The sequence below is a fragment of the Triturus cristatus genome, chromosome 11 (genome assembly GCF_964204655.1).
Source record: "Triturus cristatus chromosome 11, aTriCri1.1, whole genome shotgun sequence".
Lineage (NCBI taxonomy): Eukaryota > Metazoa > Chordata > Amphibia > Caudata > Salamandridae > Triturus > Triturus cristatus.
Window position 1 is genome coordinate 542,856,233 of NC_140594.1, and position 16,205 is coordinate 542,872,437.

The window sequence follows — 16,205 nt, forward strand, 5'->3', positions numbered from 1 at the left end:
TGATGACATCACTGATGACGTCATCCATTGAGTATGTGTTTCTGAACAGTTTTAATATGTTTAATATATATAGGGAAAGGCCTGTTGAAGAATAAGTGGGTGTACAAGTGTGTGAACGGGTGATTTTCTAGGTGCGTAACTGACTCTATAAGTGAGTCATTAAATGTATCTTACTGCAGACTAGTGACTAAACTGTGTGAATGTCTGTGTCTGTCTGTCTATCTGTTGGTGTATGGTTTTGTGAATAGCAATATGAGTGTCTCTATGGGCTATTGATTGGTTGGCTGAGTATCTGTATGGGTGCCTGAGTGTATGTGTGGGTGGGGTGTGTGTGACTGTGCATAGATGTGTGAGTGGGTGATTCTATGGGTGCATGGTTTTAAGAGTGCAACTGTGATGGACTGTATGGTTGGGTGAGTGTATGTAAGGGTGTGTTAGTGATTGAATGTATATCTCAGTTGTACATGTGACAGTAACTACATATGTGAAACACAGTGTATATGTGTAAAGAGTAAATAACTATCTATATGTGAGAGTGTGTGATTGCAGGACTGGCTGTATGGATGAGTGTGTGCTTGTACTAGTAATTGAATAAGAGTGTCAACATTTTTTAGTATTTTTATGAGTAAGTGAACTTGAGTGTGTTTAACTGTATAGGTGAGTCAATTGGACTGTGTTTAATTATTTGCACAACTGACTAGGTGTATCAGTACCTCAATGGATGATTGGCAGTGTGTGAGTGTCTATATATCTGTATAAATGCATATGATAGTCTTGTACGGAGTGACTGTAAGTATGAGTTACTGTACAGATGAGTGAGTGGAGGTGCATGTAGACCTAAGAGTCAATGAGTGGGTATGTAGTTATTGGTATTGGAGTATCTATGGTTTTCAAAATGGCCGTCTGAAATTTTGAGTTGGTGTATCAAAAGTTATATTAGGGTGTGAGAAGGTGTACTAATTTATCACATAGATTATGTCATCAGTGATGTCATCAGTGATGTCACTGACCATGTCATGAGTGATGTAATATGTGACGTCATCAGCAGTGCATTGCGGGGGCGCGAGTTATAGTTAGCTGAACTAACTATAACAGGGGAATTTCTAGGGATTTGTACGAGGGAAATGTCCAGCTAACTATAATGCCCATGAAACCTATGGTTTTTTCAGTGAATTTCTAAGGTTTTTTAAATGCCAATTCCTAACTATAGCGCCCCTGAAACCTTTGGTTTTTTCAGTGAATATATATATCACTTAAAGAATAAGTTCAAATGGACATTATTTGAGATGTTGTGTAGTTCCTATAAATCTATATAGGATCTGCCCGCTTAGACAACATAACCTGTGGGATTGGTATCCAGGCTGATTCCAGCAATCCACACCGGATAGGCTCACTTGTAAAACAGCTAGCTCACAGTGCCACTATGAACCCTTTTTACCAAACGGAGAATAGTTTCTGGCAACTATCGAACATGACAACCCTGACCCCTCAGGGTTCCTGGAGACAGTACATTACTTTTCTCTCAGTCACTTGTGCTCACTTTTTCTCAGAGAGATACACAGAATAAACGATGGGGACATTTTCAACAAGCATTTATATACATGTGCTGCAACAACCATAATACAGAAACAGATGTATAGGGTTATAAACACCAACAGAATCTATAATAGCAGAATTCATCCATAGTGCTAAAACAATGGACATATGCAGGCATATAAATACATGACAGTAATAATGTGTACTCCTACGATGCTTACCCTAACTAGATGTACCTAAATGTACCTAGAATGTATGTAGGTGTATAGCCAAGAACCCCCCTAGGATAAAGCCAACCCCATTACCTGATGTGAGAGAACAAAGGACCCCATCTAGGTCTTGAGATGAACATCCCATGTGGGAAGTCAGACCACTGTCTGCTGGAGTGTCTGCATGCAGGAACCTCAGTATCTCATCTCACCATGGAAGTATTTCCCCTCTGCCTTCCCCAACAAAGATATGCTGTTTATATACCCAAAAGCTACCCTCAGGAGTTCTACCTTGCTGTGTCGTGTCGGCCGAGGATGACAATAGTGATGAACCTTATACATAGTTATTATACAGAAGATGGTAATCCAGCTGTGATTCTGAGAATCCTCATGCATAATATAGAATATACATTTATAGAGCACCTAACAAGGGAAAAGGTCCGCACCAAACCTGTTATGTAGTAAATGGCAGGGTAAATCTAGGTGAAAGGTTAGGTGACTACGCAGGCCTATATTGTGGTACATTGAGAATCATAACAATCAGTGATGTCATCAGTGATATCACTGACCATGTCATGAGTAATGTAATATGTGAGGCCATAAACAGTGCATTGCAAGTGGGTAAGTTACAGTTAGCTCGGGCAACTATAACTGCTGAATTACACTAGTTTTATATGACTTAAATCTGAACCTAACTATAAAGTCCCTGTAAAATGTGCTTTATTCAGTGAATTTCTAAGGTTTTTCAAATTCTATTTCCAAACTATACCAGCCTTGTAACCTTTGGTTTTTTAAGTAAATTTCTAAGTTTTTTAACTAGTAGTAGTGTTTGCAGAGTGGTGGAGGAAAGGGGCGTGGCCTACAACCAGTTCTCAGGAATCCTGCTGTGTCGGACTTACTGGAGGCAACAGGAGGGCTTCTGGGCCCCCAAGAACCCTAATCATCCCAGAGAACTTCATCTCCCAACATGCAGTCAACCACGAGGTGCGTTTCCAGAGTGATGGAGATAGGAGGCATGGCCTACGAAGTCGTCTCAGCAATTGGGCTCTGTGGGACATACTGGAGGTAGCGGGAAGGCTTGTTGGTCCCCAAGGACCCTCTGGAGCCAAGGGGACTTCATCCCCCAACCAGCAGGGCTCCAGGAGGCATGTTTGAAGAGTGGTGGAGAAAGGGGGTGTGGCCTCTGAAGTCCTCTCTCCAATCGTGCTTTGCAGGACTTACTGGAGGTAGCAGGAGGGCTTGTTTACCCACAAGGACCCTCAGCATTTTAGGTGCTTCATCTCTCAACCAGCAGTGTTCCAGGAGGCTCATTTGCAGAATGGTGCAGAAAGGGAGGGTAGCCTCCAAAGACCTCTCTGTAAACCCACTGTTGGGCATTACTGGAGATAACAGGAGGCCTTGTTGGCCCCCAAGGACCCTCTGGACCCAAGGAGACTTCATCCCCCAACCAACAGTGTGCCAGGAGGTGTCTTTGCAGAGTGGTGGAGAAAGGGATGTGGCCTCCAAAGTCCTCTCAGCATTCAGGCTGTGTGGACTCACTGGAGGTAACAGGAGGGCTTGTTGGCCCTCAAGGACCCTCATAATCCAATAGGACTTTATCCCCAGCCACTTATGCACCCAGAGGTGCATTTGCAGAGTGGTGGTGAAAAGAGACCTGGCCTCCGACAATTGCTCAGCAATCCCACTGTGTGGGACTTACTGGAGGTAACAAGACGGGTTGTTTACCCCCAAGGACCATTTGCAGCCAAGGGGACTTCATACCCCAACAAGTTCAGCGTGAGGAGGTGCGTTTTCAGAGTGGTGGTGAAAGGGGGTGGGGCTTCAGTGACTTGCAGTCTTAAAAAAAAAACATCAATGAAGAGGGCCGTGTGCCCCCCCTTCTCTGAGCCCATTTTAGCCCCATGGACCCCATCACCCGGGCCCATGCCTATTTTGAATGGGGAGAGGGGCAGATTTCGGCTCTGGAGACCCCATCCCCGCGGCTTGGCATTTTTATCCCCTTCGATGCTCATGACGGAGTGGTTACATCATGAGCATCGGTTGGGCTGTGCTTATGACGGAACCGCTCCGACATGAGCACAGCCCCTGGGGGAAGCGCTGGCGCTCCCCCCCGGGGCGTCGATGTTGGCACCTTAGAGGGGGATGGCAGCGGAAGAGTGTCCGCTGCCACCCCCGACCCCCCCACGCTTCCCCATGATGTCAGCACGCACAGTGCGCTGGAAACCATTTGTTTACAGCGCGTCCACGGAGGAGTAGGTAGGTTTTGGTCTCCAGTGGGGCGGGGGGACCAAATGTAGATGCGTAGAGGCATCGGGGGAGAGGAAACAGTGTTTCCTCTCCCCTGATGTCTCATTGCAGGGCATTCCTGGTGCACGCACAGCGTCGCGATCGTGCACCAGGAATGCCCCCACTAGACACCAGGAATGTCTTTTTGTGTGCAAAGGAAGCGACCCCTTGGGCAAGGGTCGCTTCCTAGGGGGGATATTTAAATTTAGACTTTTCGGCCCCCCTGCGGACAGACCAGCCATTTTTTGGCCGATTCTTCTGGACCGGGGGGGGGGGGGCAGAAAAATCCACTAGAGCCAGGGAATTGTTTTTTTCAAAAATCGGAAGCGACCCCTTGGGCAAGGGTCGCTTCCAGGGTCCCTAAAATTTTTTAAAGTATATTCTGCCCCCTCGTTTTTTTTATTTGGCCTTTCTGCCAGAAAACCCCACTAGACACCAAGGAATTTATTTATTTTTTAAATTCTGCCCCCCCCTGGGGACAGATAGCCCAATTTTCTTAGGCGTTTCTGGCCCCGGGGGGGGGGGGCAGAAAAGCCCACTAGAGCCAGGGAATTCGTTTTTTTAAATTTGGAAGCGTTGGGCAAGGGTCGCTTCCAGGGGTCCTATTTAAAAAAAAAGTATATTCTGCCCCCCCTGAGGGCAGATCGGTTTGTTTAATTGGCCTTTCTGCCCCCGGATGGCAGAAAACCCCACTAAACACCAGGGAGTGTTTTAAATTTGAAATGGAAGCGACCCCTTGGGCAAGGGTCGCTTCCTTATGGGTATAAATAATTTTAAAGACTTTTCTGCCCCCCCTCCGCCCCCGGAGACAGATCAGCTATATTTTTGGGCGTTTCTGGCCCGGGGGGGCAGAAAAGCCCACTAGAGCCAGGGATTTAAGAATAAATTAATTGGTTGCTTCCAGGGGAGATACATCTGTTTATGTGTATTCTGCCCCCCCGGGGGCAGATCAGCCCGGTTAGTTGGCCTTTTTGCCCCCATTTGGGTAGTGACATAGCGTGTTATAATGTGAATTGTTTTTATTTCTTGTGAATTGTAATTGTAATGCTTCATTTCTGCCCTCCAGGCATCTGGGCTGCAGCCTGGGGCTGCAAGGCTTCCCATTGAAAGTGCTGACCTCTGGGTTGCCCCAGGCATGGTGCAGCCGGCATTGCCAGACTTTACTGGTGTTCCAGCGTGAATACTGAGAACTTTTTGCCGATAAATGTTTTTAGTTGTTTATGGACGATGTGTTTTTGGCAGAGATTGTTGAGCAGACTAATTTGTATGCCGAACAGTTTCTGAGGGACAACAGTGCCAGCCTTAAGCTCCACTCTAGAGCTACCCGGTGGACTCCCACAAATCTGGAAGAGATGAAAAAGTTCATGGGTTTAACTTTTTTGATGGGCTTGCTAAGGAAGCCATCAATGTCTTTATATTGGTCCACTAGTCCCTTGATGGCAACTGCTATATTTCCGGCAGTCATGAGTCGTGATAGGTATTTGCTTCTGCTTCGGATGTTGCATTTTGTCGATAATGGTTTAGCTTTGCCACGAGATCACCCTGATTGTGACTGTCTTTTTAAGATTCGGCCTGTCATTGATCAGTTTGTTGATCAATTTTCTGAGATCCATGCTCCAGGGAAAGAAATTGCAGGGAAGGAGTCTTTGGTCTTGTTCAAGGGACGCTTGGTTTTTACATTCCTAGTAAGAGAGCATGCTATGGAATTAAGCTGTATATGCTGTGTGACAGTAGGACTGGATATGTCTCTAATTTCAGGGTGTACACCGGTAAGGAAACCAGGATTAACCCCACTGGTTATCCGTCCACTTTTGGAGTGACTAAGAAAATTGTGTGGGAACTTGGTAGAGGGTTTTTTAACAAAGGCCACCATATATATGTAGATAACTTCTACTCTGGTGTGCGGTTGTTCAGGTAATTTTGGCCAAAGTGGACACTGTTGCTTGTGGCACATTCCGCTCTAACCGTAAATGTTTCCCAAAAGAACTTGTTTGTCAAAAGTTTGTGTGGGGACAGTGCAGTGTGTTGCGTTGCAAGGAGCTTCTAGCGGTGAAGTTTTCAGACAGGAGAGATGTCTACATGCTGGCTACCATCCATGATGAAAGCACTGCACCTGTGACTGTTTGGGGTCAGGGTGCTGAAGTGCGCAAACCTGTGTGCGTTTTAGACTATAATAGGCACATGGGTGGCGTTGACAGAGTAGATCAGAGGTTGGAACCTTACGCTGCTCTTCGTAAGGCTTACATTTGGTACAAGAAGTTGGCTATCCATCTTTTCAACTTGGCAACCTTTAATGCTTTTGTTGTGTTCCAGGATTCTTGTCCTGAGTCAAAGATGACTTTTGCTAAGTTTCAGGAGTCTGTAATAGGCAGCCTTGTTTTAGTGGAACAGGAAAGTGTTCCTAGAGTTGGAGTGGTGGAGGATGTTGCTAGATTGAAAGATCACCACTTTCCTGATCACATTCCTCCCACACCCTCAAAAGATTTTCCCAGTAAGGGATGTAGAGTCTGTTGGTGAAGAGGTATGCGGAAGGAGACTCGTATGTACTGCCCGAGTGTCCTAGTAACCCTGGGCTGTGTGTGACTGCTTGTTTTAGAATGTACCACACGCAAAATAATTTTTGGGAGCATCCATGAGTGGTAAAGTGAACTGCCTGGCCTCTATTGTTTAATATTTCTTGTTCAGTTTCAAGGTTGACATTTGTGTAGTGTATTTAGTTTCAGTTTTTGTGTTAGTAGATTTGTATCTATTTGCAATTTGTTTGTGTTTTCTTATTTATATAAAAAAACATCCTAAATGTGATGGCGGTGTGCGTGGAGTGGCGCTTGTCTGGTGGTGTGCGTGGTCTGGCGCTTGGCTGGTGGTGTGTTTGGATTGGCACTTGGCTGGCGTTGTGTTTGTACTGGCGCTTGGCTGGTGGTGTGTTTATACTGGCGCTTTGCTTGTGGTGTGCGTGGACTGGCGCTTGGCTGGCAGTGAGGTGTGCATGGACTGGCGCACGGCTGACAGTGTGGTGTGCGTGGACTGGTGCTAGGCTGGTGGTGTGCATGGACTGGCGCTTGGCTGGTGGTGTGCGTGGACTGGCGCTTGGCTGGCGGTGTGCGTGTACTGGCGCTTGGCTGGCGGTGTGCGTGGACTGGCGCTTGGCTGGTGTTGTGCATGGACTGGCGCTTAGCTGGTGGTGTGGTGTGCGTGGACTGGCGCTAGGCTGGCGGTGTGCGTCGACTGGCGCTTGTCTGACAGTGTGGTGTGTGTGGACTGGCGCTTGGCTGGCGGTTTGTTTGTACTGGCACTTGAATGGCGGTGTGTTTGTACTGGTGCTTGGCTGGCAGTGTGCTTGGACTGGCGCTTGGCTGGCGGTGTGTGTGGACTTGTGCTTGGCTGGTGGTGTGGTGTGCGTGGACTGGCACTTGGCTGGCGGTGTGTGTGGACCAGCTCATGGCTGACGGTGTGGTGTGCATGGACTGGCGCTTTTGCTGGCGGTGTGTGAGTAGTGACTAGCTGCTGGTCCCTACACACACTGCCAGCCAAACGCCACTCAACGTAATCCGTGAGCTGGTGTGGTTGCTGTGTCAGGAATGTGGGCATGTGAAAGTGATGGGCCCTTGAATGGCACTGTCTGCTGGTGTGAGTGTTGTAATGTGCTGGGCCCGCAGCTGGCGTTGTGAATGGTTTTGTATGTGTCACATGTATGAAAGGTGTATGAATGGCCTGTAAAGAGGTTGGTGCCTTGTCATGGCTTTACAGCTCATGAGCTGTGTGTCAATGGTTCAGTTTCTCGTCCTTTCAATTAACAGTGCATTTCATTTTTGTGAAATCTCTGGTTAATACAACTGTATATACTGAACCATCACTCACCCTCGTGCCAAATCCAACCGGTATGTATGTGTGCTTGAGGAATTGGTGGTTGTGCATAAAAATTTGTCTTTTCTGTTTTTGTCAAGCAGGGTGTACCTTGCCCTTTTTTGTGAATGTTGTAATGTGTTGGTTTTGTTCCTGGTGGTATAATGGTCTTGTTTGTATCATGTATGAAAGGTGTGTGAATGGCCTGTAAAGCGGTTGGTGCCTTGAAGTGGCTTTACAGCTCACGAGCTGCGAGTCACTGGTTCAGTTTTTTGTCCATTCAAATATTGACAGTGCATTTCATTTTTGTGAAATCTCTTGTTAATACAATTTTATATACTGACCCATCACTCGCCCTCGTGCCAAATACAATCAGTATGTGTGTGTGCTCAAGGAATAGATGGCTGTGCAGTAATCTTTGTCTGTTTTGTCTCTCTGCCAAGCTGTACATTTCATTTAAGAATAACCTAACTGTAGTTTTTTTCCTAAACTAAACACCCACGGGAGTGCATGGTGATGTCTCTCTTGTGGATCCCAACAAGTTATCTTACCCACAATGTCCTGCAAACCTCAAAATGTGACTGTGACATTTTCCTTGCATTATTGTGCCCAAATGTTCACAAGGCGGAAAGTAGCAACAAATGTTCAACCCCCCAGCATTTCTCCAAGTATCCCAATAAAAATGGTACCTCACTTGTATGAAGGGCCCAAAACCTGTTGATGTGACATCAAAATTACCTTTCACAAACCAACCTGGTTTTGCAAGGGGGGTCCCATGAGTTTTTGGTCAGGAGCTTGGTGGCCATCTAGGGAAACCGAACTAACCCACTCATTCTTGGAAACTAGACACCCGGAGGCTTCCAGGGAGGTATGGCTTGCATGGATCCCCCAACGTTTCCTTACCCAGAATCCCCTGCAAACCTCAATTTTAGCTGAAACAATCACTTTTTTCACACATTTTTTGTGTGGGAAAGTTGTGGCATCACCGGGCTCACACAAATTTCCCACCACCCAGCATTCCCCCAGGTCTCCCGATAAAAATGGTGCCTCACTTGTGTGGGAGGCCCAAGTAACTGGAAGGAGGTTGAAAGCACAAAAAATAGCAAAAATAGGCTATGTCCCAGAAAAATGCCAAAACTGTGTAAAAATGTTGGTTTTCTGACAAAACTCTGTCATTCCCTAAAAGCTGGGAAAATGGTGATTTCAGCCCCACAAACCCTTTTTTGATATCATTTGCAGGGAAAAACCCAGACGCTTTTTTTGCTGTATTTTGGCTAATTTCTGGGACCCCTTCAAGGTAATCCACAAACCCTGGGTATCTTTAGAATCCCCATGATGTTGGAAGAAAAGGACGCAAATTTGGTGTGGATACCTTATGTGGTCAAAAAGTTACAGGGGCTTAAGAGCGCACTACAACAAATAGCCAACAAAAGGCTTAGCACAGGGGGGGAAAAGGACTAGCAGCGAAGGGGTTAAGAAAATGTTTCATACATCTTTAAGAATGCCGTGGGTAGGTGATGGTCCTTGGGACTTTAGGGCTCCTAAGAGGAGGGCCCAGTGCGCAGTGCACTCCCTTCCTACACACATTAGACATGCCCGTGGACCTGGCCAACCCAAGAAGCAAATTATTATCGAAGCTTCATTATTTTGTGGATTTTTTGCAGGATCGGAGGATCCAGCGTGACACCCCCAACACCTTTTTTAAAAAAAATGCTTTTTTGGACCTGCAAGGTTCCTGGGAGGGCCCCCACCCCAAGAGGTTTAGGGTGTATTATACTATATTTTTCTTGTTTTTTCTGTGACTCGGTTCAAGGAATGGAGACAGTTTTACAACAAAGACACACAGCATTATTTTAAAGGAGTTTGAACTGGTCTATATGTTTGTACATCAAAGTTTCACACATTATTCATTATTTGTGTGAGCTTTGTGGTAAATGTAACAAACCTATGGTGACTAGGAAGTAAGGTGATGGTACACAATGTCAGCTTCACATAAATTAAAATTTTCAAAATGGAAATGTTAGGAATTTCTCATGTATAATTTGTCCTTTAATGTTTGTGATGCCAGAAAGTTATGAGTATTTAAAAAGTAATTACATAACGTTACAAGCAGATTAATAGTCAACCAAAAGAAAACAAACAGTAAATATGCTTATTAGTGAAGTTAAACTTTCTAAACTCTCTTACAACAAATATACATGTGTAATAGGACTTGTACGGTTATGACAAAGCTCACAATGAACACTTGGCAGGAGATCATCCCCCTAAGTTCCAATTACTAATATACATGTATTTGCCTCCTCTCTACTGCTCAAAATCTTCCAGCTAAGCATGGAGAGTTAGCCAGTCACTTTTCAGGACCCTCCAGTACAGTGGTGTCATGTGGGGGTGCTGCGTATGTAGGGCTTGACTGGGGAACCAAAAGCAGCAAGAGTAAAAATGCTCAAACACCCTCTTCCTCGTCTTGCATACTTTCTCTCTTTCCATCCACCCATTCACTCTCTCTTCTTCTTTCCACTCTCTCTTATCGCTCTCTGATCTTTTTCTGTCTACCTTAAACCTCCTTCCTATGTTTTCCTGTCCTTCTGGGCCTACTACAATTAACCTTGGGGGCTGGGAAAAGTGGCATATGCTCTCGTAGTTGCCCTGGGCTTTCAAAACCATCCTACGAGGGATTCAGCTCCCCAGGGAAATGTGCAGTGGATTAAATGGCCTGTCCTTTCCTGTGTGTATGTGGCTTGGAGATAAAGCTCATAATGTCCTGGGACTTCATTCTGGCTCTGTGATCAAGGTCCTACCACCACTTGTAAAACTGTTTTCCTGACTGGGTGTAAACTCCTACTTCACTGTAGCGTGTCTTAATCTCTCACCCTATTTAGGCCCATGATGCATTGCTCAAATGTGACAATTGTCCCCCAAAAGGCTGATTGAACTTGAAATGAAGATATTTAAGTCGCTTCCAGAGAATAGGGGGCTTCTCGTCAATTACTTCATCCATGTTGGGGGCAATAATTCTCTGAGGAGCTGGGAAAAGGATGGAGCTTGGAAGAAAGGATGCCTCAAAATGAAAACAAAATAGCCAAGTTCCTATTCCTGTGTATTATTTCTCAATAGTTGTAGTAGGTGGAGATCTCCACCCTGATTGCAAAGTCTTCACCTCTCGTATGAAGGGTTACCTCCACACAAGGGGTGCAGACACCGAAAGTGGAAGGGAGACATCCAACATATACTACTGGATCTTCCAATGTCTTACAGTATAAAATTCAAAACAGGCTTGATTTGTGCACGTAATATACATGTGTTAAGTTAAGATTTTACTATATTTGCCTGTGATATGTAACCATCATCACCTGCCAAAAATAATTGTGAGTTTCTAACAAAGGTGCATCTATACAAATTGTACTGGAACATGCCTACCCATATGTAGTTTGTGTCAGCTTAATGGGTGTGTATTGTGTTATAGTGTTTATTGATTATGCTTGAGATGCCAGTCTCAGATGCAAATGTAGGCCCAGTGTGAGATGTTAATACTTATCAATAAACCACATGTCATCGAAACCCCCCAGCAACCAAGCGCCATGAAAGTGCCTACTGGAAAATGTAGCTGTTGTGTGTGTTTCCGGGAAAGGCAGTGTAGACATCAGTTAAGCAGTCCTTGGCATTGCAGACAGCCTGCATATTGATAGAGTGTCAGTGGTGTCTACTGTTGAAAAGGGGTGGTGTGCAGTGAGGTGGTTGAAAGGCAATATGGGTTCAGTCAATGACTCCTAGTACTTGAAGAGAGTGAAAAAAGGCATATAAATCATTTTCCATCCTTTACCTTTCCACTAGTGACTGAGACATGGCAATAAACTGGTGCATCATTTGTTTTTGCATCTCAGTAGCATCAAAACTGTCTTAACTGGAAAGGCATTGTGAACATAAGTGAAGCAGGCCCTGGCACTGCAGACAGCCTGCATATTGATGGAGTGCCAGCTGTGTGTGTTGTTGAAAAGATGTGATTTGTGGGGATGGGTTGTATGACAGAACCCTGCATGCTTTTACAATGCATTCAGTATCCCAACTGCACTGTTACCAGGCCTTAATTTACCACACAAGTCATTACAACGACTTGCCTTGGGGCGCTGGAATAGTACAAATTACTATTCTAACTCCATTCTACACAACAGTAGGTAAGGGGTTAGATTTAAAATCCCAAAGCCAGTTAACTAGCACACCCCCTAAAGCACATCATTGTAACTACTTATGGGTTAGTGAAATGCATGGTAACATTGCAGCTGGGTTAGTGCACAGGCAGGTTGTTGTTGTGACTGCAGGGTAAAGGATGTTTCCCACGGTGAGGTGGCTGAAATGAAACATGGGCTCAGTCAATAGCTCCTAGCACAAGAGGGAAATAGAAAGATACTTAAAATTCACTTGCCACACTTTGTATTTCCACTGGTGACTGTGGAATGGCAACTAACTAGTGCCCTCTTCTGCTAATGCATCTTAGCACCTGATGCAACCATCAAGACTGCCTTACCTCTGAGATGCCCATGATGACTAAGGAGACATAATCTAGGGCCATGAAAAGGAGTACAGCCAGCATATTGACATAGGTTGGGATAGCTTGGCAGTAGATTGTAGGTGAATCTAGATTTAGATCCCAGTCAGAAACTATGTCCAGGATCACATGATATATGAGAAATTTCTGGCAAGGACAGCTTCCCTGGAAATCCCAAAGATCTTGATACTTTGCCTGAAAATCCTTTCTCTCCTCCTACTCAAATAATTCCTCCTTAAAGCAAGGACAATTCTCACATTAGGCATTCAGTCACATATTGAATATGGTTAAAGTTATTAGTTATGTGAGCTCATGGCCTATATGTTGACATTGCAGGTGAATGCATGGTGTTTGTAGGAAAGTGGATTATTAGTAGGTGGGGGTATTCTATTCACCTTCAGCTAGTATTAATGCCATCATCACTAATATGTCTAGTCAAGTCTCAATAAATTAATCTTTGCTCAACCCTTGTCTGCTTGGCAACGAAGAAGTCAAGGTTAGCTTAGCATTCCAGGACTAAAAGCCTAAAACATCACTCACGGCAATCTGGTGGCACTGGACTGGGATGAAAGTCAAACTTTTAGACCTACCCGGATGGAGCACGAGTTGCACAGGATGAGAGCAGGTCTCAGTCAAACGTTTACCTTCGGACATAGTCTTACTCTTGGAGCTTTTTACTCACCAACGGACTTGTGGCGGGCCTGGAGTTTCTCTGCTCCGAAGTGCAATTTGATGACCGTGGCCTGATGCAGCTCAGTGCCTCAGTGAGCCTCTGGATGTCTTTGTCCTTGACGTGAGGAGCTTCAGAGCTTTCAGTGTGTCTGACCAGCGCTGTCAGGCCAATTCGCGAGTTGACAAGGGCAACTTGACTTTTGACGTCAAGCCTGTCTCATCCTGGAGCTTTTCCTGCAAATATTTTCCCAATGATTCCAACCTTTTAAGTCTTTAATTTTCCTGCTTCATTTATGGAAAATATATGTCTACGAGCTCAGTCCAAGGGTTCAGGGACCCTGGATTGCCTCTTGGATGCTAACACTATTTACCACAATGGACCTGCACAGTCCATTAAAAATCCAGTTGGAACTGGTCAGCTTGGGTGATCCCCTCAATGGCTTGGCAGGTGTCTTCTGACAGCTCTGTTATACCTGTTGCTGATCAGGGAGACCACTTATTTTTCTCTGTGGAGCCTTGTGAGTGCAGCAGGTGCAGTCTTTCTGAGTGCAAGTCTTCTGTTGTGCTGTCCAAGGGTCAAGCAGGGCAGTATTTCTCTTTCTTTTATTCCAGACTATGTTTGAGGAACTTCTGCAGCTCACCCATTTCCCCCCCATTCTAGGTTGACAAGAAGGAAGGATACCCCAACCAATAGGGGAACAGTTACCTCCCTCTGTTATGACCACTTCCTATGAAGTGTGATATATTTTAGACCCAGAATTCACTATTCTCACAAAAATCAAAATGGAGAAATCTCTGCTTGATGTGTGTGTCTGTGTAACCCAGCCCGAAGGTATGGCTAACATCTGACTGCTCTCCCCTTCCAGTCTCTCACCTAATCTAATTAGGCTAGCAATCAAGGAACTTTGAGCTGTCCTGGGTCCTGTGACATCAGTTCTCCTGCATTTAAAGTCCAGCTTATCCACCCAGTCCCCTTCCTCTACCTGGCTTTTCCAGGAAAACAAATTTCCTTCCACCAAATGGCTCTATTGTTTCAGACCAAGGCCTCTTACACCTACTCAGGGAGCAGCTTGGCTCAGACTGAAAAGGCTGACCAACTAGAAGAGACTGCTATAGGGCTGCCTTAGGTAACTTGAGGATAGTACGTTCTAAAACTACTTTCCTGTAATAGTTTCATTGAATCTAACTTTGGCATGGTGTTGGTTTTATTGTGACCATTAATTTGATTGTTTGAATCAGATTGCTAGCTAGCTCAATGCAAAGATAGACTTTATAAAATTTAATAAAGCCTTCCCTATGTTAGCCTGTGGGGCCAGCAGCATTAAAATCTGGAAAATTACATTGGATTTTTTTCGTTATCAGGGCATATTAACATATTATAAAATGTCCCTGCTTTTTATAACAATGCATCCTACCCTTAGGGCACCTTCTGCCGGTCTTAGGGGTAACTTATAAATAATGAAAGGGTAGTTTTGGAGTTTAGAAGTCATTTTAATTCCAAAGTCAACACTGGGTATAGTTTTATTTTAAAACCAGTCTTTAAGGTAGTCCTGGCTTATAAATGACACCAGACACCACAGCAGTAAACTCTCTAAATGTACATGCCCTCATATACTCGGGAATTACAGTTAGGGTGTCTTTGCTAATTAGAATTATATTAATTGCGATTTATTCTTAGAGCAGAGAGCCCTGGCAATGGGCCTGGTTAGCAGATTCTAGGGCACTTCCAGGATTCAATAACCAACAGCATCAGTCAAAAAATGGGGATATCAGGACAAAATGAATGCCTTTCCTACAGTGTTGCAGTGAGCTTTAGGTGGAGAGAAAGGGTGGGGATAGAGCAGGCATTTCATATCAGATTTATTACAAGTGTTGTAATCCTTGTTAAGTAAATCTCCTCCATTTGGTTCTATGTGTGCATTCCTTAAATATAGAAACAAATATATCCCCAGGTCCAGTCATTAAAAAGCTGTTTAGGCCCCCAGGCTCCCTATGGTAAACCTTAGGGAAAGTAAAAAAGTTTAAATTAGGGGTGATGAACTCTGCTCCACTGTCAGAGTTTGCAGAGTTTTGCCACTCTGCTTGGAGGGCAGAGTTCAGCAAAACTCTGCCTCTGCCGTGTGGTGGAGTTTGCCGGAGCACACTCCCTATTGCAGAGGTGAACGGCTGTGTCGGAGCATACCCTGATGATTAGGTTCCTTTGTATAGAGCTAAATTGATCTACAATTTGGTACTATTGCATATATAAACGCAGCAACTGCTGCCGATGACGCGGCATGCCCCACCCCTGTCAGCTAGAATGACATCTAAAACCATCCTATTTTGAAGCGAGATGAGTCTCCTAGCTTGTAGCTCAAATCTAATATCAGTCAGTATACCAGCAGTAGTGTTAATGACTCCCTCAACTACTCTGGCAAGGCGACGTGTGTCACTGCTATTATTAAACATGGGACCACAGAATAGCCCAAAACCATTCATTTTATCGGTAAATTGCTGTTGGGAAGTATCTGTTTGATCAATATCATCTGTATTGGCAACTCTTTCAACTCGATGCACCGGAAGGTCCCTACGATGCAACTTAGGATCTTTGTGGTAATTGGACGGTGCAAGATAAAGAGGTGGCAGGAGGAAGGAGAGATGACACCGGCCAGACAATCCCATAGGAAGCCAGGTATAAGCTTGCTCCCCACAGATGAAATATACATTCGGAGGTGTCAGCAAAGGTGGAATACTAGTGGTATTCAATTGATAGGTATATTTACAATGACTCTGTCCTACGAAAACATTCCCTCACCCCTGAACACAGAAACTAGCTGCTGCATTTATCACGGTAACGGGCATAGCTTTATCTTCAGTTATATTAAACTCTTGGAAACATTTAAAATATTCAGTGACATTGAATCCTTGGAAGTCTAGTACTTCATTTTGTAACCATGTGACATTTTTGTGGATTGCGAAAACATTCATACAAGCTTCAGGGTGTATGATACCCTCCTTTCCATCTGCCCCAGGTGTATATCCTTGATGTATCACTATATAATGTAAAACTGCCTCATAGTCAGCCTGAGTCATTTTCATCGCATCCGCATAGTAATGCATATAAACCATAGAGAGCA